The following is a 24,132-nucleotide window of genomic DNA, read 5'->3' as shown; positions in this document are numbered from 1 at the left end:
ATTTGGAAAAAAGACAAATCCTATACATAAGAATTTATGAAAGAAATAAAACCTAGGTTTTTATCATACAATGGACACACAACTTTATGAAGATTCATTTATTGCATCTTTTATGTATTTCTTTGTTGATCATTGTTGATTAATGAAATATCAAAGCTATGGATACTGTTGTATTCTGAATTTGTGATTTGAGATAATCATGTTTAATGATGTAGCTTCAGAATTTGTTTTGAAAAAGGGAATGAAATATTTTATGTGCATATTAAAAGTATTTTATACTTTTAAAAGAAAAAGTTTTTAATATCCCAAGAGAGCCTCTTCTCTTACACTTTACTCCTGTTTTAGATCCTGCCTTTTCTCACTAAGTCTGTCCATTTAGGTCACAAAAAGATTCTTAGGAAGGTTGTGTTACTGGTTGATATTGGGGTAACAATTAAGTATAAATTGGCAGATTAGTCAATATCTGTGTTGTATGTGCAGTCATATATACAAACGTATATCTGTGTATGTACACATACATATGTGTAAATATTTATATGCATGCACTTCTAGTATTTGGCTAAGATAAAATGCTGTTTCTATTAAAGTTTGGAATCCAGACTTAACAATTACATTAAAATTTACCTTTTTGTTTGTGTCACTGGAGAAAAGTTAGTGATATTTGATTCTGCTGACACTATTAAAGTACCTAAAATTTACTGACCAAAAAAACAAAATTGGGAAAATGCCTCCGCATTATGATGTATTGAAAAAATGCTTTGAATTAGCACCTGCAGGGCAATGAAAATTACTCTGGCTCTGTTTTTAAGAACATTTTTTGGAAGTAAGTTTCAAATATACATATTTAGAGTAATTGAGTCAATAACAAAAACAAATTTCGATTTCAATAGAAAAATAAAAGCTATGGGAACAGTAAATAATGGTGCTGCTACCCTAATTACAGTGGACAGGAAAAAGTGCTTTGAGGGAAACATATTTCTGTTAGCATAATACATATTTCATTTTCCATATTTGATGTGAAGAAAATGTGATAAATTGATGCAATCTAAAATCCAAAATTAAAATTACATGTTTGAAATAAATTAATGCAATTTATAAGTTGGACTAAGTGTGCCTTTCTCTAAAAAAAGTATACATAAACTCATCACATAACCTTTTTTATACATGGCAGATGTTTTGCTCAAACTATACTCAGTAGAGTTTGTTTCACAGTTAGCTACATGACCTATTTGTCATTTTTCATATGTCATGAGTTCATGTTGTTTAGGTCTATCAAATCAAATGTGAGATTGTAGATTTTTCCTAAAGCTCACTGCAGAGTGACTTGCTTCTCAAACTACCCAGTAGATATCCTGGTGGCATTCAGCATATGGAAAAATAAGGGAAAGTGTGCTCAGCAGAACTGCAAGGAGAGCAAAATATCTGCAGCTTCAATGAGTTGCTGTTCAGACAAAGCTTCATAACTACAAGTTTTCATGACACTGGGCAGGACTTTTAGTAAGATAAGTAAATATGCATATAGTTACATGAGTTTGCAGAAGTGTTGTTCCTTTCCTAACTCACCTCAATCTGTGTTTCAAAATCCTAATTCTTTCACATAGACAGAACTAATACAGGGAGGAAATCAGGCACGTTTTATGCTTAAGTTCTCTCCCAGGACTTTTACTCATGCATGTTACAGAAATGCAGACTTGATTTTTTTTCCCCTAGATGAAATGCATGCCTTGTGCCTGTTTTTGCTCACCTGCAGTGAAGAGCAGAGTGCTTCTTGGCCCATGGGTGTGATGTAAAGCTCATCAGTGGAGTGGCTGCAGGGTTGTCCTGAGTCTCCTCCTAAACCTGGCCAGAAGAGCACTCCTTCTAATAGGTGTAAGCACCTTCAAGCCAGAACATCAGTGCATTCTGCTTGTCTATGGCATAAGAAATGTTATCCCAGTGCAGTGGAGGGGCAAATGGTATGTGTTTTCAACTAAATGAAAATTCAGGTGATTACTGCAAAAAAATGGTAGCGGACATTGTCAGAGCTGTAATAGGGAGCCCGATATAGGAGCTAGGGATACAGGAGAATTGTTGGGGTAGGAGAAATTAATGGGAAGAGAATAGAGTAGATAGAAGCAATATTTTACATTGATAATGTCTTTCTCTTTTATCTGGCTTAGGAATGTTTATCCTAGTTCTTTGATCTTGAAGAGGAAATTTGTTTAGTGGTATTTCCTGTAGCCTTACACCATTGATACGAAGCAGTCCATCATCACCGAAGTGTTGTTTTTGGAGATAAGCACTGCAGAATTACAAAACCTGTGAACAGTGGTGTTGAGTCCTGTGTAGCCAGTCTGAGACATTGCTAAGCCTACTCAGGCTCACACACTGCTGACACACTGGGACTTGCCTCTGTTAGGTACTCCCTGCATGTATTCTTAGCAAGCTGCCTTTTTTGAAGGCTCTGCCAGAAAACAGGAACAGAGTTTCTTTGTCTTCATACTACTTGAGAACTTACTTTTTAGTCTGGAGGTTATACCTAATCCCCTATTCCCACAGAGATGCTTCTAAGACAGTTCCTAGAAATAAACATGGCTTCCTCCACCTCTCTGTTAAGAGTTTTATGTAGAGCCTTTATCCATTTATCTTTTCTTCACATTCTTTGAACAGAATTATCCTGTTTTCACTGCAAGCTCTTTCTTTCTGAAACACTGCTATCAGCAAGTCAATCCCAGTCACTCTGAAAAGGATCATTACTTATTCATTAATTATGAATTATTCATAATTCATTACTTATTACTTAACCTTCAAAAGCAAGCAGAAGGTCACACGACAGTAGGACTTTGTGCATGTGACTTATTCATAAAAGCTGGTAAGAAAAAATAAACTTTTCCCCCACATTTGTTAGTTCCATATCTGATAAGCAGGAAAGACCTTTCTTGCTTTCAGGTTCCTTGTATTATCCCTGGTCAAGCAGACAGCTTTTGTGATCATTGCCCTGGAATCTCTGAACTGTTCACTATGCTTCTGTCTCCACCCCTCTCCTGAAGACCTTAAAGCTTTGATATTCCCTCATCTCCCTGTTCTCTGCCTTGTGTTGGGGACTGGCCAGGACCAGGGAGTTTTTCCTGGATGGGCTGCTTGATTACATTTATTATTTGCTTGGGTACTCCTAAGTAGCTTCATTACTTTTCTTTCTCTATCCGAAAACCTGTAACATTTAGTTTGATAGCAGTTTGCTGTGATTGCAAACACACAGAAGCTGGCAGTGAATTCAGAAAATACAATGTATTTTCATAACTCTGCAGTGTTTCTTTGTTCAGCTTGGCTTTGCACTCTGCCTCGGTAGAAGGTATATTTGAAGATGGTCATGAAGCTATTGGCAACAAAGAATAAAGAAGTAGAGAAAGAAACACTCTTGCTATCTACATAGGAGAAATGTGTTCTACCAAAACACTCAAGTGAATGGAAGAAATCACAATCGGAAAAGACTTCTCAGCTTCAGCTACAGTTTGCTGAGATTGTTAAATAGTTGTATGCCAGTCATATTAGAAGAATCTTCCTTAAAGGAGTTAAAAAAAAAAAAAAAAAAAAAGAGGATTATCAGAAAGGGAAGGTCAGTGAAAAGCTGGGAAGTATCAGGGAAATTGCTGGAAGAAAGCTGAACTTTTCTCAGCTGTGGGAGAAGTAATTTCTGATGTACATGCATCTCTTTTTTTTTTTTTTTTTTTTTTTGGTTTGTACCTAGTACAGTTATTTTTGTTCAGAAAGCATTCAGAACATACATGTATCATTAAATTTCACCAAGTTATTCTTGTGTTGATCTAAAATGCTTTAAATTAAAGAGTGACCTTCTGAATCATGAATAAGACATCAAGTGACAGAGGATCGGTTGCTTACTTTGATGGATTTGGTAGTGGATGACCATGCTCCGTGACAATGTGTGCATTTTGCTTGTTTCCAGACATTTATTTCAGCTCCAGTTCACTAACTTCAGTGCTGACAGAATGAAGATTACTTTAGTATTTTCTCTTTTTGATAGCATGTATACACTAAATAGATTATGGATCTGTTTTCTTTTGAGTAAGGTAGAGAAAGTTTCAGGGTTTTTTAAAAAGAAAATCTGTATTCTGCCACTACTCCTAATTTTCTATTTCTTTTACAATATTGCCACCAGAATGGAATGTATTTTTTTCTTATGTTTTCTCAATTTTAGCCACAAAGATTAATTTCTCCCTATACATCTGTGCAACCACATCCCTTATTCATATGCTTTATTGATCTTATATTCCTTTATTAAAGGATTGCTCTAGGAACATCTCTTAGTCTGCTTGAACCGAGAGGTCTTTATATTCACTATTTCTAGGTTGGGTCCCTGCTCAGTAGATAAAGAACATCTTTAAAATAATTTTTTTGGAGGTCATGAAACCAGAGCCTTCCAGACCAACGCCCCACCAGAGGAATTCCACAGACTTTGGTGGAATCAGAGATTTCACTTCTTGGAGCTGATCACAGAAAGAGGCTTTTTTCTAGGAATTTGTATCCATGTGTGCTTTACCGTGAATTTGCATGCAGTATTATATTTAATATATCCTTTTGCTTCTCTGCTGTATAACTCATCTGGTGACACCAAAGAGAGAAAAAAAACCAATCCACACTATCTCCAATGTTCTTGTTAATTTTGCACCATCAGTTGTAATTCTTGTTTGCTGAAAAGATTTTATGTTCAGTCTGATTTTCACTGTCTCCTCACTCTGTGCTTAGGGCAGAGAAAATATATCAGTAAATACTGAAGAGCAAAACTGTATTATGACTGACAGTTATCCTAATCATTTGAGATACATTGATAATATCTATTCAAGAAAAAAGTCCCTAATTTCACTTAGTTTTGATTACAAAGCTGATTTGTTTCAATCAAAGAGTGACAGCTAGAATAATTTTTAAGGCAGCTGTCATATGTGCTTTATTTTTATAGTTTTGTGCTCCAAAATGGCAAATAAATTATTTTCTGTGGTGTAGTAATACATAAACACAATTATGTAAAAACATATACAAGAACAAATCAGTGCATTGTCTGTCTCAGATACATCCAGTTTGCAAGCACCTCTTGACCTACTGAGGAGCTTTCATCAGCTCTAGGGCAACTGTGTGGGAAAAGAGAGCCCAGAGAGTGCACCCAGATGTTGTTGCAGGCTACCTACAGTCTTCGGATATCTCTGCACTTTTGACAGGCTTGCCTCTGCCCGTCTACTTAGTGAATGTCTGCTCTGAATCTCTGCCAACACCCTTCACCTCAGTTATACTTCACATCTGTCCCAAGTGTATCCATCCTGATCCTGCTCTCCTACATTTCTTTGTCTTTTCTGCTTGGGCTTCTTAGTGCCCCCTTGTTCCCCCTTATCCTTTCTCAGCATCTTGTGTGCTCATTCCCATTGCAAACCTAACATTTTCTGTGATTGCATTGTTCACACTGCTCATTTTTTGCATCACTTTCTCCTCAGGTACCTATATTATTTGCCTGGTCTATAATTCTTCAGGATAGCTATGGTCTTTTGCTGTGTGTCTGCATACTACAAAATCCTATGAGGCTCATCTTTTGCATGGTTTTAGGCACTACTGTAGTAAAAATGATTAATGATCTAACAACTGTAATGTACTTGCTTTATAACTGTACCATAAAGGGAAACTGCATCTTCACCCAGCTAGTGATTGTACTTTGTATTTTGTCATCTGTAGCTGTAGATATCCCTGTGCAAAATGGTTTTAATATCCTAATTCTTTTCTGGGCTGAAATTTTAACACTGATCTATATTCCTAGCTATTTTAAGCCAAGTGAATCCGACTAGTTTGACCTCACTCAATCTCATTAGATTGCCCCTGAATCAGGTGGAATATCTTGTCTGGCCATTACAATATTATTTAATTATTAGTATTCCTTCAATGTGTAGGAATTGGATTGACTTTGGCTGGATGCCAAGTCTCCCCCAGGCTGCTCTACCAGTCCCCCTTCTCAGCTGGAAATGGGGAATTATAAAGGAAGAGAGAGAAGGAAGAGAACTCGTAGGTTGAGACAAGGCAGTTTGCTAAAGCAAAAGCAAAGGGTTTTACATGCACAAACAAAGGGAAAAAAAATACTCTGTATTTCCTCATCATCAGACATTACTTGTCCACTGCCTGGGAAGAGGAAACGTATAGTGGTTTCTTGTGAAGGCAAGCACTGTAAGTAATGAATGCCCCTCTATGGAATATCCCCTTGCCAGTTTGGATCAGCAAGGTGTGTCCCCTCCCAGGACTTTCCCATATCTGGCCTACTGATGGGAAGTGGAATGTTGAAGAGACAGCTCTGATGCTTTGCCAGCACTGCTTACTGCAGCCAGGACACTGGATGAAATCAGCATCCACCCCTCCAACACAAGCACATCTGTATATATGCTGCATCTCTTTCTAGATGTCCTGATGTTTCACAGAGCCACCAGGCTACAAACAGCTCCCACTTCTGCTCCCTGTCTAAGTCTGTCTGAGATATTTAAATTTTGACAACTTTATCTACCTGTTGTTTGTTTCAGTGTTCTTCAGTGGTGCAACTTTTGGGTATCTGTGTCGTGTCCCTTCAGAGTCATGTTTCTACCTGTGCAGTGGTGTCTGGCCGCAGTGCAGCAGCCCAGGTGGGTTTACCCCTGCCTTGCCAATTCTTCCACTGCTGCAGCCACCTGCACTTGGCATTAGCCACCATCCAGGAGTCAGTATAGGCCAGAGCACAGCCCACTGCTCTTGTTCTGGTTGGATGGCTTTTACTTCTGCACATTCACTTCTCTTCTGCCTTCTCTTTTGGCAGTCCCAACAACTTGTCAAGGAGCTTTCTTGTGAAAACATGATAAAAATACTGAAAATATAAAGAAGATGAGGTGTCCCATGGGCTTAGAATTGAGTTCAGGGAAACAATAAAAAACTACTCACTATGCCTACACCAGATGCATGATCTGTGTACATTGTCTGATTTTTTTTTTTTTTTTTTGAAGTTGTCATTGTGGTGGAAAACTAAAGGGAGACATTTTTAGGAGCCTAAGCAGGTGTGGTTTTGTCATTTCGTTATTCTACCCCAAGTGTTTGAAGACCTCATCCATCAGGGTACTAAACTGACTCCAGGAACCTTAAGAATTGTTAATGCTATCTAGAAAAAAAATGTTCAGTGTTCCTTTGCAAAGCACTGAAGAGCTGTGGGCTCACAGAGACCACATTGCAATGTGGCACATCTTTATACTCTAAATTATGGTGAAATTAGCTCTGGCTAATCCCAACTGAAATACAAGGGAGCTGTCTGTGGAGGTACCTCAGTAACTGCATGTGCTGCTTATTGAACAAAGAAACAGGATTTATGCAGTACATCATTGTCATATTACCTACACCTGTCTACTTCTCAGAATGCTACAAAGTACCCTAAGTCTTGGTAACCTTTTATGTGCTCCAGTAACAATCCTAGTCATAGCTATTCCCTGTGTGAGTACTCTTCTTGCATCAAGGTAGTCTCACATGTTCATTTTTTTGTATTTTTGATCTTTGTTGTTAAAACAACATGGTTGTAGTTTCTTGCTGCAAGCCATTACAGAACTCACTTCCTGTATTAGACTCACCATACTTATTTTCAAGCTTGAAAGCTTGAAAATAAATTTCTGTCCTGAATATAGAGCTGTATATATTGTGTGTATTACATGTGCAAGTCTACTCAGAATACTGGTACAAATGTTGTGGTGTTGTTGGGTCCAGTTGAAATCATAATTTCACTAAGAAAAAAACAATTCTTATCTAAAAAGAAAAACAACTGGGCTACAGCACAATTGTCATGTCTAAAATGCTTGAGAATTCATGCAGTTTTCCTGCTGATGTTCAGCCAACCAACCAGATCGGTTGTGAAGATCTTACTGATGGATATCCTGCCCACACCTGAAGCAGAAATCACAGATTTGCTTTCCCAAACAGAATTTAAAAAATAGACTTCTGAAGTTTTCCATAAATTACAAAAATAAGATGATACCGTGATTTTCAGACTGACAGCATAGTGTATAGTGTATGCAGGTAAATAAAGACAGTTTAAGAACATCAGGTACATAGGAACTAAAATGCAAATAACATTAAATGTAAACCATTTTCACTTAAAATGCATTAATAAGTACAGAAATAAGCCCAATGATATGAGTTCTTTTATTTTTAGAAATGTGTTTCAAACATTTTACCCCTTCCAAATGATTTTCCCCACCCAAATACTTAAGCTTGGCTATTTTTAATAGGGTTCTTATAATTTAAATGAAACTTTAAAACTATGAGTTAACATTATAGTTTCTCTAGGATTCTAAAATTATTCCTTATTTAATTTATTTAAAATGTAGGGAGAAAAGTTAAAATCTGGTTTCAGTTTATGTGGGAGAAGGACTATTCATAACATGTCATCTAGAACTGCCTTAAATTGCCTTAAAGAGTTCAGCTGTCTTCTATGGTTAATACACATATGAAGATAAATGTAGGTGGCCTGAAAAATGGTAGGTATACGCAAGATGTTAGTATCATGATTGTTCTGACAAACATTTAGTCTAGAATTTATGTTCCTGGTGTTTTCCCTTGTAAAAGGTTGCATCTTGTCGCAGCCCGGGGACATCCCAGAGAGAGCTGCTTCTGGAATGGGTGGCTCATCCAGCCAGGGATGGTAATGAAGGCATGTGGGGTGAATAACTTTCCAAAGGAAGGTTTTTGTCTCTGAGCCATTTCCTCCTAGGGCTGAAAGCCAGACATAAGCAGTCTCACTGGATTCCCAGTAATATTCCCAGTTATGTATGTTCTAGTATCCTAGTCTATTTGTAGTTGCTTAAATATATTCTCCACATAAGTTTAGTTAGGGAAAAAAATATCTTTTTACTCTGAAGTTATTACTGAAGCTTGTTTTTCAAATTAAGAAAATATAAATATATATGTTATTAGCTATTTTACTTCTGTTTGCAAAGCTGAAGAATGTCCTTGGCTCTAATGTCATTGATAAGGCACCTGAAGAGTAAATGCAAATATTTTCCCCAGGTAATGCAGATGACTACTGACTTACAAAAAGCAACCTGTGTATCTTCAGTCTTGGTCTAATGCTGTAATTGTTAGAAAAAAATATTCTTTGTAATGTTCAATAGTCTAAACACCTTATTCTGTAAGTTTTTGAATACTCCCTATGCTTAACTTTGACACATAAAATTAATAACTCTAGTTTAAAGGCTATGAAATTTACAGGCATTTGCAGGCTTACAAACTGTTATTGTTTGAATTTGTATTTAAATGTTGCAAATTATTCAGGGTTTTTTTTTGTTGGGTTTTTTTTTGGGGTTTTTTTGGTTGTTTTTTTTTTTTTTGACAGTGATTACCTTTATTGATTGTCAGGAAACATTAAGTAAAACATCACACTGTGAAGCACTGTGAAAAAGTACAGAACTTGTGCTATGGATTTCTTTGACAGCAGGGGATGGTGTCTCTGCTTTTCTGGGAATAAATCCACTAAAAGGTAGAAGGTGAAGAATGTGTGGGGAAAGACCAAGAAAGGAAATAGCTTTGTTGCCCCTTTCAAACCAGGCAGCTAGAACTTTGGTCTCAGAATTGTGATGGAACCTAGGCGGAAAAATCCTTCCCAGTTATCTTCCATTACAACAGTGAAATAAAAAATAAATTTTTTGATATCTTGTGAAAGTGTTCTGAAATGGGAAATGTAGTGAGCTCAAATGCAAGAGGGCCATTGTCTCTCTCTCTTGCCTTTGGGTATCATAACAGATTTGCAAACATGCCATCAATCACACCAAATGACAGGTGTAGGAAAACAAGATTATGGAGCATCACAGACACAGCTGCAGATTTCAGTTTACTTAATTGGTCCTACATTCTACAAGCACATTGTAGAATTTGAGGGATTAAAATTCTGTAAGCATCACTGGAACATAGTAATCATTCTGGTAAAAGATACCTCTCTTTGATTATTCAGTAGTTTTGGTGTGATATTTTGTCTTAACAAGGGGATAAAATAGCATTAAATAGTTCACAGGCATTTTAGAGTTACATAGGATAACTTAAGTGGTCAGGATAGACATCCCTTATATTCTTATGTAAGAAAGCAAATTGGCAGTTAAGCTTTCCTAATGATAGTGTATCATATTTCTCTCCAGCTGACATTTTGGTTTTTCTTCTGCTTTCTGCCAGGTAACTCTATTGGCTGGTCAGTTTTGAACTAAATATGCTTCCTTTAACTAATGTATCATATCTGTCTTGCTGATTAGACCATGGATCCATTACTTGATATCCTTTTCTCCCGAAACTCTGTTTTGTGCTCAATGAGAAGACAACATTCTCTTACTCTTATAGATGTCTATCATATTGTGGGGTAATAGGAATTTCCCTGCCTTCTGATTGGTGGGAAACAAATCTTTCTAGTCTGGAATAGCTGTCCAACATTCTGCTACTTTCCATCTGTCCAGACATCCTGACAGTCAGGTCATCTGAAAAAAGATCTGCCTGTGATGCTTTTGAGAGCCTGTGACTGGCTGCTCACAGAACAGCTTAAGGCATTTCTCTCTTGCTTCCTGCAGCAGCAGTAACATGGTTGTGAGAAATGCTTCTGCAGGGTGATTTGACTTTATTTATGGAGGATCACACTCTGAATGCAAAATTATAATGAAGTTTTGGCATGCTAGAATAAATCACTGCCACCAATGCTTAAGATCCCTCACTCTGTTTAGCTTGGTTTAGACAGACTTGGAAGCTGTTCTCCTTGGTAGACATTAGATAGTGTTTCAGTATGACATGCTATCTGAAATGGCATATTAATTAGCATTTACTTTCTAACGTGTGTTTTCTGAAAGACCTTTAAGACCAAATTTTGTCCCACACAGTTATTCTGATTTTAAAGGTTATTAGAATCGGCATGAACATCTCGTTCTGCTGTTATTCTCTCAGGCCTGAAAAAGGCTAAGAGACATTTGCTGGCACAGTGAGGCAGATGACTCATAACTTCTGGATATAAGAGGGGGAAGTAGCTGCCTGAGAAGATAGAATCTAGGGTGTGGGCTCAGAAGTCCCAAAGTTGTCATCTTAGCAACAGACTCAATGAAATGAAACAGTATCAACAGAATTTTTGATCTGAAGTTTACCTTATTTTTACTGTTACTAAAGACAAATCCCAGAAAGGCACTGCAATAGGATTTTGCTTAAGTTATGGACTCCGGGGAGAGTAAGTGAGCAAGGCACCCGTTGACAGAAGGGGCTACCAAAGACTAAAGCAAGAGGTTTATGCCAGATGAGCAGAGCAAGATCATAATACTGATCTAAGTGATTACACCAGGAAACTTGCTTAACCTAGTTTATACTCTTAAGTGTTGTGGACTTTCTTGTAAATATTTTGTTAAAAATTCTATTTTCTTCTATGTTAATTTATGCCTGTGTTCTACCTTGGCCTCACTGAAGCAGGCACACAGCATGCAACATACTTAGAAACAGAAATATACCGTTTTATTGTTTTGTTTTTCTGTTTGTTTTTTTTTTTTGTTTTTTTTTTTTTTTCCCTGTGTGGTATGCAAAAGAAATGCATTCAAAGTGAATATAGGAGTAAAATAAGAGAAAAATAAATTGAAATAATTTAGCTGTATTTTCCCTCTAACATTCTAATTTCCCACATGAAAAAAAGTCTTGATTTATATTACAAAAATAGTCTCCTACATTATTATCTCCATGTGACTGAAATTCAATTTGCCCTTCTTTAAAGCATCTTTCTGCTGAGCAGTCTTTTCTTTGTTTCTAAGCTCAAATCCTCTCTTCTGTCTGCAATCCACATCGAGTCCAATTTTCCTTCTGTTCCATCATAACACTTTTGATGAGAATCTTATTCTCATTATCTTCAGAGGACCAAGCCTAACTGTGCACCTCCTTTTATAAAGTTCATATGTTCCTGCAGTTTCATCTCCTGAAGAGACACTGTTTTCTGTTATGTTCAACTGATTATATTTTTCCTGACCACAGCTGAAATTCATGACAGTTTTGGCAATTTCTCTCTTTGCTAGAGATTTTTTTTTTTTTTTTTTTTTTTTTTTTTTTCTGACATACTTAGAATATGTGCTTTGAAGTAAGAGGAATTGCTTCTAATCTCTTGTATTTTTTATTTTATTGCTTCTAATAGTTGTTTGAAATTGAGGCATATGTAAATCCATTACAAAACTCATCATCAGTAACATTAGCGTTATGTCCTAGGATTAAAAGGTTAAGTAGAGTGCAAGAATTCATAAAAGAACACAAAAAGCTATTTCTGATCCTGGGCTGTGCAGGGTGGGGAACAGAGGCAACAGGACATTGGTTTGCAAGCTGTTTCACTTTCCAGTAGTTCAAAGCTAAATCAGTATGGATACAGGATCTCTGTGCTTCTTATCAATTGAAATATTTGTAAGCAGATAACAGCAGCAGATGTGCAGCCAGAGCTTGTTGTATTACACTAATACCTGTTTGCTACAGAACTTAGGGATCATTGGAATGGGAATATATCCCAAGGAACTGAGGAATCAGACTATATTCTAAGAATGGAACAAATCTTGCCTTGCATTCACCTCGAATTTAGCAGGAAGTCTTGTACACTTAATTTGAAATAAAGCTCAAGTTCAGTCAATCATCATCCTAGTTATCTTTATTCTCTCTGCTTTTACAGCCCCTATAAACTATTTCTTTGAGCATTCTAGAATATCTCTTTCTATTACCATGTACAGTCAATAGTCATGTATATATGGTTTTAGAAATGAAGTTTTTGCAACCTGTTTCTGTTCTTTAATTCAATGAGATTTTACATTAAATTTTTTATTTTATGTAAGTCCTGATGTCTTAAGAGTTTACATTCATGACTTCCAACTGCCAGGTTAACCCAAGAGTACCATTCCTTCAGTCATTTTTTTTTTCCAAAATTGATTCAGTTTTTCTTCTTCGTCAAATTGCCCTCAGTTGAGTAGTTCTAATTAAGAAATATGAACTGCATTTCATAGAACCATCTCTTTGGCAAAAAGGATGGAAATTTACACCTAAGCAAACAGTTAATTGCATAATTATTGCTTATTGTTCCCCTTGCAAGTGTTATAAACAAGACAGTGGCAAACAGATGCAGTCACTAAAGAGAATGGCTCATAAAGTAATTTCAGTACAGCACAGAATTTCTCTTCTAACATTTCTGAGTGCTGCAAAAGTTGAAGTCAGACAGAGTTCATTGGTTTTATAAAGCCTAAGCACAGAAAACTGAGTTACCCAGATCCCCTTTTAGGCCATTTTTCATTAATTGTGTCACAATTAGCTTAACATAATCCATTTTAGATTTACATTAAAGTGAGAATGGAATCTGTCTGCATGACACACTACTGACATTCAGCACTATAAATCTTCTCTTTCTGTACAATGAGGTCACTCCCAGGTGTCACTCAGGTACCTCCTCCCACAAAGTGTTATGTCTTCCTCTAATTACCAGCACAGTCTGCTCAGCAGCTCAGTCTTGTTTGTGCACCATTCATTCCAAACATCACATTTTGGCACCTCACAAATAACCTGACTGCAACAGTCTAGGAGGGAAAGCTGGATTGACTGTCTTGCAAGGTTGTGCATGCTAAAAGGTAAGGTTTGAGATTAAATCAACATTTTTTCCTTATATAATCTAGATGTAGATACTCTTTGTAAGAGTTAGTGACCTGGACAAGCTCAAGAGGTAGGCCCACGGGGAAGGTTTAACAAGGCAAGTTTAAAGAAGTACAAGGTGCTGCACCTGGGTCACAGCAACCCCCAGAACTCTGAGATGAACGGAGAGAGCTGCCCTGCTGAGAAGGAATTGGGAGATGCTGGTGGATAAAAGGCTGGACATGACCCAGCAGTGTGTGCTTACAGCCCAGAAAGCCAAACGTGTCCTGGGCTGCATCCAAAGCAGCGTGGGCAGCAGGGCCAGGGAGGGGATTCTGCCCCTCTGCTCTGCTCTGACCCCACCTGCAGTGCTGCATCAACTTTGGGGTGTCCAGCACAGGAAGCACATGTTGGAGCCCAGAAGAGGGTTACAAAGTTTATTAGAGGGATGGAGCACCTCTCCAATGAGGAAGGTTTGAAAGAATTGAGGTTGTTCAGCCTGGAAAAGAGAAGGCTTCAGGGTGACCCAATTGCAGCCTTCCCAGGGAGCCTACAAGGAAGATGAAAAGCACTTCTTACAAGTGACACAACAAGGGGGAAGAGATTCAGATGGAAAGAAGGTAGGTTAGAAATAAGAAAAATTCTTTATTGAGAGGTGGTGAGAAACTGGAAGGAAGAGTTTGGCCAGAGAAGTTGTGAATGCCCTATCCCTGGCAGTTGTCAAGGCCAGAGTGGATGGGGCTTTGAGCCAGCTGGTCTACTGGAAGTTGTCCCTGCCCATGGCAGGGGGGTTGGAACTAGATGATCTTTAAGGTCCCTTCCAACCCGGGACATTCTGTTTCCCTGAATGTTAGATAACTCTAGTTCTCCTGCTAGTTTGTACTTGAGACAATAACAGTCAATGGTATCTATACTATATATCTACTGTACTGTACTATACTATACTATACTATACTATACTATACTATGCTATGCTATGCTATCTATAAAGTTGCTTCTCAGCTCTGGAATAGTTGGTGTAATAAAATGAAAGTTTCCCATCACTGGAATATTTTATGTGATGTTACAAACATAGACAGAAGGAAACAACAGATAAAAATCTGTATCCTACATTAAGCAGTAGCACAGGAACTTTTAAAATCTGAAAGATGAAACTGTATATGAATCATCCCCTTTTCTCTTATAACACTGTCTCTTTCATGATTCAGTGCTGGGCACACAAATGTCATCATTTCACTTTATTAGATGAAAAAAGTTGCCATATGTTTCCTGTTGTTTTCTGCTTCATACCTGGTTTTCTATCATAGGGACCTCTGATTGGAAGGCCACCTCTTTCCTTGGTTACAGTATCTGGCATATACTGACAGGTAGATAATGTTACTCCTCTTGGTGTCTCAGATCCAAATGTTCAGTCAGTTTAAACAAGTAACTTGCTCTGGCAAATGTTCTCAATTCAGGTAATTTTGAGGTGATCTGTAGACATTTCCCCAGATCCTTTTAAAATTTAGTTCACCTAAGTCCAGAAAGAAAAGTTCAGAACATAGGAGGTAATCATAGCCTTGTACAGTTTCTCATGTATATAAGAGAGAGAAAACAGCCCCTAAGAGCACCACAGATTCTGGGTCCTACAGGTATCTGGAGTTAGGCACAGAGAGGGACAGAGAAGCATAACTTCTAGATCTTTTATTAAGTACTTTGCTATTTCCTTGATATTCTGATCAATATCACACAATGTGGAAGGAGGATGCTTTGGAAAAACTGTGAGTTTCCAGTTACAAAGAGTAGTCAAACCATGCTGGGAGTCAAGCTGTTATTTGCATTTGGGCACAAAAGAAGGTTAATAATGCCTTCAAGAAAAGTATTATCTGCTGGGTCATTTATCTAGAAATATATTGGCCAGAGTGACATTGAAATGTGGTGTCTTTACTATGTTCTCCTCCATCAGGAGAGACATCAAATCAGTGTGTATACTGGAGAACTTAGTAGTATTAGGTAGAGCTGCTGACCTTTAAAAAATCATTATTCATACTAGTGGTTGCAGTAGAACTAGTGGTCTATATATTAAAAGGTTTGAATGGTGAAAAAGCTATGTGAGTTCTTTTTCTGTATTATTTCTGTCAGTGTGGTTCAAACTAGGAAAGTACCCACATAGCAGCAGTGGGAATATAGGCACTCAGTTGGCCTGACTAAATTCTTGCAGATCTTAGGAAAGAAACTTGGCATGCAGAAGACTTTGAAGTAGGGCAGCATTTATGTCTACTAGTGTCAAGGCTGCATAATACTGCATTTCAGACATATTGTTTGTTTTCTAGTACAGCCTATTTTAACTTGTTATACTGAAGGTGAACACAAAAAAAATATTATATAAATGTTATAAATAGCATTATTTCTATAATAAGAAATCAAGGAAGGAAACTTGCTGAAAGGCTGTTGCTGAGTGACTGCATGGTCAGCCTTTAGGGATGGAAAACACTAGTCTAAACTTGCCATACCATCCTGGAAAATCTGAGCTTTGCAGTAGCTGCTGACAGTCACTCACTGAAGAAGTAGTGAAAAAGTGTGTGATTTCTGTCACCCAGCCCTCAAATAAAGTCTGGAGACTGTGCGTCTCATCCGTATCAGCTACTCATCATCTCAGCTACCTGGACATAGGTATCATTCTAGTGCTGAAAAATGAGCTTAGAAATGCACAGTAGAAATAGCTCCATTTCTGCAAGAGATGTTATTGAATACATTTTCCTAATCAATTTTCTTAGAACATTTCCTCAGTCGATAGGAATGAAACTCTTCTGAGAGCTCTAATGAGATTGGCTAAAGACGCCCTGAAAATGACACCAGGAGGGATTGCAAGGGATAGACAATGCAGTTACTCAGGTGTTTTTTCTATTTTTCTTCTTTTTATGCATCACTGTTCCTTCTCTGAATCAATTCAGAAAAATTTGGAAAAAGTTCCCACAGGTTTGGACTAGCATCTAAAAATTTTCCTGCTTGCATCTGAGCACTGTGGAAAAGTGACATGCTGTGACCCAGCTCAATTATGTGCAGGCCTATGAACCCAAAAGCTTGAAAGAGCAACCAGATCCAGCATGCTTTTCTTTTGCTGCTGTATGTTGCAGATTTGCTGCTGCCCAGCCTGTGGACAGCTGGACTGGGTCAGAGCACAAAAACTGCCATCACTGTGGTTACTTTAGTTAAATTTTTGTCCATTTAGGGAGGATATCCAGTTGGTAGTGGAATGTCTACTAAAATGCTACTTCATTTTTCTGTACTTAAAAGGAGTCAGGAGCTGTAGTCGTGAAGTAGTGAAATGTTCCAAGCAGTCACGGCAACAGCAGTATCAAAACCCAATATCTCACAGTTCAATATTTGTTGTTGCTATAGGTTGTCTTGCTTCAACACAATGACCTGGAATACTCTGGATGTTTTATACCCCTCATTCATATGAATCAGGACACACAGCCTCGTTTACCATCACAGAAATAATTGAGATTGCTGTTTGTACAATTGAGGTTGTACTGCAACTCCTCATAGAGCTGTGAAAGTCCAGCCTTCCATAATGGTTCCTTTTCCACTTCTGTGATGTCAGAAGTGTTGCCTCTGCAAGTGCCTGTCTTGGTAACCAGCACAGCAGTGAAGCTCAAAACAAGAATTCTTAAAGAGTTCAGTTCCGGATGGGATCCTATGCTGATGGGCCGGCAGTATGCAATTCATCTGTGGAGAGTACATCTGATGGCAATGTGCACATCTGTGTTCATATTTAAGCAGTGTTTTGCTTTCAAGGATGTGAAAGCCATCTAGAGTGTAAATCACAGTCTTCTGCCAGTAAACCAGAGCAGTTAGAAGACTGAAAACAATTGGGGACTAAGCAGGGGAAGCAGCACTGCTGGGTTTTGCCACAGCTCACAGAGGGGCTCTGCTGGCATGCAGGCTTAGTCCCTTCTCCCCTTTACTCACATGATGCAAAGGCCATGTAGAGCAGGAGTTTGGGGAAAGCCCAGCCTGAACATCACAATTGATGGCAGTGTCATCACATTTCCTTTATCTCTTATGATACGGCTTGTATTTTGTCCTAATATTCTGTGCATTTGCAGCTAAAATATTTTTCTCTCCTCTGCCTGTTGGATGCTTTCTCAAGATGAAATTTACTTGATTGTAAACAAACTCTCTTTTGGAACCATACTGAGAATCAAATGAAAATTAATTACACTAATCTACATCAGATCAAGAAAAAGGGGCTGAACGTGATGATAAAACTTCAGCAAGGTGTAGGGATTTTTAATAAAGTATCTAATTCTCTTAAATAACCAAACCTCCCATTCAGTAAATATGACTAGATGTCTGCCCTAGAGGATCAAAATCAGTGTATAATTTTATAAAGATATTATGCTTGAAAAAAATCTATTTGTTACCACCACATTTATGTAGTGAAATACAATTAGGTGTGTATGAAGAAAGAAAATCATGTTTAAAAAAATCACCCTCAGGATCTCTACTCAGTATTGTAGATACTGTCTCTGATCTGAGACCCCGACAGTCCATGCAGAGCTTTGTTTTCAAAAGATTTTTGTACTCAATCTGAGTGGCTGAGGACTGGGATAGTTCATGTACTACACTGTACAGACAGGATGAAAATATTCTTGTCACGAATTCTTTTTGGTTACTCTAAATTATTGCTTACTCTCCACTTGAAAAGGGGTGGTGTATGTTACTGCTGATTTACACATAAGTCTTTCTGCAAAAAAGAGTCCCTTCCTCCTTTGCACTGTGTGTTCAATAAACCAGTCCCTTCCTATCCCAGGTACTGGAGACCTTTCTTGCAATACTACCTCACAAATTAAACCCCTTTCTTTTTTAAAACATTTTAATGTGTTTTTCTGCTTAAAAGCACATATAGTAGCATATGAAAAAAAATAGAAGTTTTGGGTTTTTTTAAGTTGAAAATCCTTATGCGAGGGCAGCTGTTGTTTTATGGAAATAGTAAAGTAAGGTATTTCTGAAGCAGGAATTTTATAAGTGATTATATGTATGTTACACTTATTTCTATGCCTTGAAAGGACTAAAATCCAGCCTAAAGAGTATTCATTGAAAGTAAATAATAGCAGGAGCAATGCTGTACATTGTAGTAGATGTGTGAAATATAATAATGCTAGAAATCTTCCTTGCTGGGTCAAAGAATTATTATGGACAAAATAAAACTTACTGAACATTGGTTTGGCAGATAAATGACCTGTCTAAAGTTTGAGTTCTACCTACATGTTCCAGAGGAGACGCAAAGTATCACTCTGAATGCCTAAAATGTTCCAATACATAATCATAGGATGAGTTAAAGTGAAAAAAAATTTAAAAAAAAAAGCATTCAAGCAATAATTTGAAGAAAACTTCTCTAGTTCAGGAAGTGTTCTGAATATATAACTAACTAATGTTTGTCTCATTTAGGTTCTTAATTGTATTATTTTGCTTTTCCATATGGTATTTACATGCTCTACTATCAAAATACTTGTTTAAATTTAACACACAGTTGGTGATTCATTGTCAAAAATTAGTTCCTTTCCTTTGAACTTCGTCTGTGTTTAATTTGCATTCATCCCATGAATATGCTGGTTTAGTGTGTAGTGTAGTAAAACAAGTAGACTCAAAGCTGTTTCTAAGAGAATCCTGGAGAGATGGTAATATTCTAGGAAAAAAAGAGGTAAAAATTTAGAAAAACACCAGTTTAAAGAAATTAGGCAGATTTAAAGGAACCCCCCTTACTCTAGGGGCTGGTTAGTCTTCCAGTAAATGTGACCAGGGAAGTTGCCTCTAAATAAATGCATGTTTATATTTTTACTGTATATACTGTTCATCCTGCCTTGAAAATAAGGATGCTCATCTGTTTTAGGTAATTGTGTAAAACAGCTGATGTGAAGCATTGTGCTTCAGAATCTCGCCTGAGAGGGGGATATTGAAAAGCTTCACCTCACAGTAGACAAGGAATACAGATGTATTTGGCTTTTTTTCAATTTTGAATTACTCTGGGGTGAAAGACATGCTCTTTTTTTTTTTTGGGATGAATAAAGATGTTAATTCTGTGGGTATTTAATTCAGTACAAAGTTTAGTTAGTAATAGTGGAATGATGGTCATATTTTAGAAAACGGTACATTTCAGAGGAAGTAGGTTGTTCCCTGGAAATTGTGAATGTTCAGGGAGAGAAAAACAAACATGTAACATTACATTAACTATTATATATATTAGAGAAATGAAGGCTAATGAAATAACAAATGTTTCATTAGAAGAAAAATATATGAAATGTGTAAAATTTGTTTTAAAAAATTAAAATTATTAGTGATCCAATACTTTAACTTCTGGAATGCTTTTGATACTTTACAATAAAAAAATCATTAATATACCCTTAGGGAGAGGAGGAAGTAGGATCACCTCTCTTAATTGGAAAGCCACAGACGTTAGACCAATCTGAAGATGAAAGCCTTATCAGTAACTTTAAAGAATATTCTCTTTTTATAGATAAATTTAATTAAAAGTATGCCTGTGAAGTCCCTGCATTTTTTTATTTTATCTTTAAGTATTTGTGTCTTGCTTGCATATTCTCCACAGAAGACAAAAGTTATTGACTACAACTTTTTTCATGAGCTACCTGGCCAGTTTGGCACACTTCAGATTCGTTAGAAGTATACTTTTTTTTATTTTTCCTTCACAAGAGGAAAAATATTAATCACATAGACAGAGAAGAATGGGAGTGATTCATTGCCCCAGAAAAAGTCTGCCATAAACTATTGTAGAACTTTTAATACTGTATTATTTCAACAGCTTTGAAATGAGTCATTTTATAGAATTACTTAATAGTTTGTTCTTATCTCTACCAGTATCAAGGTTTTAGCATGCTTGAGTTTAGTAAAGTCTCTGTTACTGTTTTGTGAAGGGAAGAAAAAGGAAAATTAAAACTGTTTGGTCTCAAGATGTCTAAAAATCAGTGCACACTCAAACAAAAACTGTTACTATAAGAAAAGTGGAATTAACCTTTTAATGAAATTCTCAGTTTGTCTTCATGGAGAAAGCTGTGACAGCAAGGAGCTATTCATATTATCCAGGAGGTTTTCTAAATGTGACAACTGAGTAATAAGCAGGAATTTCAAAGGGAAACTGTTCTTGTTAAGTTCAAATGAAGTTTACTTGACCTTAAGATTAGTAAAATTGAACCTTGTATTATTTTTATAACGTATTTACAAAGCAACTTGCTTTGTGCCTGCAAGGCAGTGCTGTCCATGGTACACTGCAGAGGGGAACAGCCCAGCAGGAGCTGCTTCAGGAAGAGATTGTGCATGTGAAGGATTTCCAGGGCACTGGAACTAGACTGAAAGACCACTGAGAGACAGCAAAGCTTCAGTGTAGCCTTCCTTTTGAAGAGTAGGGAGGAATTACATTCTTTGATTTTTTAATATTAGCTTTGTGATCTAGAAGATGCATTCTTGTTCTGTTTTCCTAACATAAACTTGCACTATGTCTAGGAATTAGAACACTGTAGTGGGGAACTACTAGAAAATAAATACTGTAAGTAGAAAGAGAAATCGTACTTCAGAAGATAAAAACTCCACAAGTACATTTATAAATCACCTTCACATTTCCTTGTTCTGTCCTTTGGAGAGGCCACTAAAATGTGAGAGTGAAGGTTACATGCAAGAGTATTAGCAGCTCTTAATCTCTCTCCTAATTCACAGGAATCCCAAATAGCAAATCAAGAAGCTAATTAAAGACACTATTCCAATTCCAATGAGATTTTGTGCTGCAAGTAACTCAGAAATTGTATAATGAGACTCCATTATGTGTCAGTGATTTCAGAACAAAAGTTCTGAAAACACTGAGAACAAAAGATAACCCAAAAGAAAAACTTCCTCTTGTAAAGTCTCACTCTGTAGTGCAAGTCTGTGTTTCAAAAATGAGCTTTTAAAGCTCATATGTACTTCATTTGTTTGCTGGCTCTTCCCAGATAGCTGTACACCATGCCAATTTAACAGTCATGAGAATTGAGAAAAGTCTTTGTTTCCCACCCGCTCCAGGGTTTTTGTCCTACTGGATACATCCCTGCAAGAGTAGCCTGTGGTCTCTCCACCACTGCCTGGTGCTCTGATGGTGTCTCAGAAGTTCAGTGCCAGATCTGGTGGGCTCTACTTGTATGGATCCTTCTTCAAGAGCCATGTCTATTCATGCTTTAAGAAGCAATTTAAAATTATAAGATAAAGCATGCTACATGTGCAAGTAATGAGAGTAGGACAACATAAATTTAGGTGGCCATTTACTATGGCCAGCGGTGGTCTTTGTAGTCAGTGAAGCCCAAAGAAAGATTTATTTTAACTGTTTTAATTGTTTATGTAGTGAATTAAACCACCAGAGCCATAACCCAAAATATATGAACACGTGTTCCTATAAAATAATGTTTAAAATCCATGAATCCTGCATCTACTCAACCCAAAGTGGTTATGTTATGTCTTGCATATTCAATGTCCTCTTGAAATTTTGGAAAATCATCAACTATGATTACTTCAACAGACAATTGACATTAAAAGAATAAAAATACTTTGCTACTGTTGGAGGATGATTCCCCCCAAATAAAGACCTTCCATTGATGTTAAACCAAATCATCATCACTATGAAATGCACATAATTGCTTTTTTAGTAGATGAGTCTGCGAAGTTAAATTCAAACCTTCCCAGGTTTGGATTCACTACAGACCTTGGGTTTATGTCTACTTACAATCTTTCTGCTGCCGTATCTCTTAATCTCTGTTTCCAAAAAAAAACTCTTTCTCTGTCACAAAGTCTCTTAGCCTATCAGTTCTTCTGGCCTTTAATTTTGCCACCTGCCTGTTTTACCCAAGTAACTTAAGAATGTGTTAATTTAAGCAAAGGACTCTTTGCCTGTTCTAGCCTGGTAAAACAACAGCTTAAACCTATCAGTGCATCAGTTAAGACAACCAAAACAAACAACCGAAAAAAAAACCCAACCCAAAAAAATCCAAAAAACAAAACAAACAAAAAACCCACAACAAAAAAATGCCCAAAACCCCAAAGCACTAACAAATAAGAAGCCAGCTCTCTGTAGCAGGGGTATTTTCTTAACCTGGATTACATCAACTATAAAATGCATTTTGTGGCCCATATGCTGTTCAGTGATGAGTTTGAAGGGTTGCAATAAAGGCTTAGAATATTTTTCACATTAGCTTCCCTGAAAAAGAAAATGTCTCATGCAAGCCTGAATCTGAAAGCTACTGCTTTTCCTAATTATCTCAACTTGTCTAATAGAAGACTAGAAAAAAAGAGATTGCCTATTTCTTCAGGCTGTTTCTTGTCTATACTTATACCATCACAGCTACAGAAAACCTATGTTAACAAAAATTTTAACTTTTTTCAAATTTAATTTTTTTAGATAAATAGTTATTTTAATAGCAAATGATCCATATTTGTTGAAGAAAAAGCTGGATATTTTATATTTTTTTAAAATTTAATAGCAGGTATAGTCACTATTTTATTTTTGCAGGTGGTTTAAAATTCACAGATATAAAATTGTTGTGCTTAACTTCAGAAACACCTTTCCCACTATTGATATGTATATGTATTGATATGTAAAAATGTATGCAAGTTTACTAAACATCTCCTGAAAACTGTTTCAATACGCGTTCTTGCTCAAAATCCATACTTGTATTTCTCATCACAAATAAAATCAGAGAAGGCTGGAGCTCTAATCCCATATTATGAACATCTCAGTAATGGGTACATCACATGCAGCTTACTTCATTTTAGCATTGATTCAATTCTTAGTGTAAGGTTAGTAATATGAAATTAGCTTTCCTGTCAGCAGTCACTAATCCAGTTCTGCTATTGATGCATTTTTGTGTGTCTGCCCTATGATTTTTAGACTCTTTTTTCTTCTTCTTTTAGAAACAGAAGCTCAGCAAGTACAGCAGGGCTGATTTTATGGAGAGGGGAAAGGTTTGGTGGTAGCTGGGCAGTCTGCAGCACCCAGGTGGTGAGGAGGGGAGCAGCTGGGGCTCTTTGCTGGGGCTCCCATGTGGAGGCTGTTTCCCCTTTCCCCCCTCCTGCTGCAGCTGTCCCTGTCTGGCAGATTATCTGGTATGCAGATATGTACAAACTGAATCTGATTTCCAAGTGCACCACCCTCTCTTAAAAGACTATTCAAAGGTAATTTTAATTATTTTCCTATCACAGTGCTTTAAAAAAACAATGAAAATTAATGTATGTTTATTTTAATTGCTCTTGCTAGTTGCAAAATAAGCTAAGTTATTCCACATTAGGCTTGTACTTTTAGCAATGAACAATTTTGAAAATCCCAATAAAATTTACTTTTGGTTTAGGTGTTTTCTACTTTGTCCTCATTGATTTCCAGTAGTGCTCTTACTCAAAGTAATTTTCCACTTTTTTCCTTTCCTGTTTTATAGCTCTTTCTTTTGAATATATTCAAATATATTTGAAAATAATGTTTGCCTGGTAAGA

General features: G+C 36.9%; 1 protein-coding gene across 25 annotated transcripts in view; it reads left to right on the top strand.

Moving 5' to 3' along the window:
• CHRM3 (cholinergic receptor muscarinic 3) overlaps window positions 1-24,132 on the top strand; it is a 267,267-nt gene that overhangs the window by 171,008 nt on the left and 72,127 nt on the right. The window contains exon 2 of one of the 25 annotated variants that reach the window (XR_014954285.1): window positions 1-24,132. This exon is cut by the window's left edge and continues 36,999 nt beyond it; it is cut by the window's right edge and continues 22,596 nt beyond it. The exons of the other annotated variants lie outside the window; for them this stretch is intronic. The gene's annotated coding sequence lies outside the window, so the exon portion shown is untranslated. 25 annotated transcript variants of the gene reach the window in all.

The sequence above is a fragment of the Lonchura striata genome, chromosome 3 (genome assembly GCF_050655825.1).
Source record: "Lonchura striata isolate lonStrDom1 chromosome 3, ASM5065582v1, whole genome shotgun sequence".
NCBI lineage: Eukaryota > Metazoa > Chordata > Aves > Passeriformes > Estrildidae > Lonchura > Lonchura striata.
Note: the sequence above shows the minus strand (reverse complement) of the source record. Positions and strands in the feature narration are given on the sequence as shown.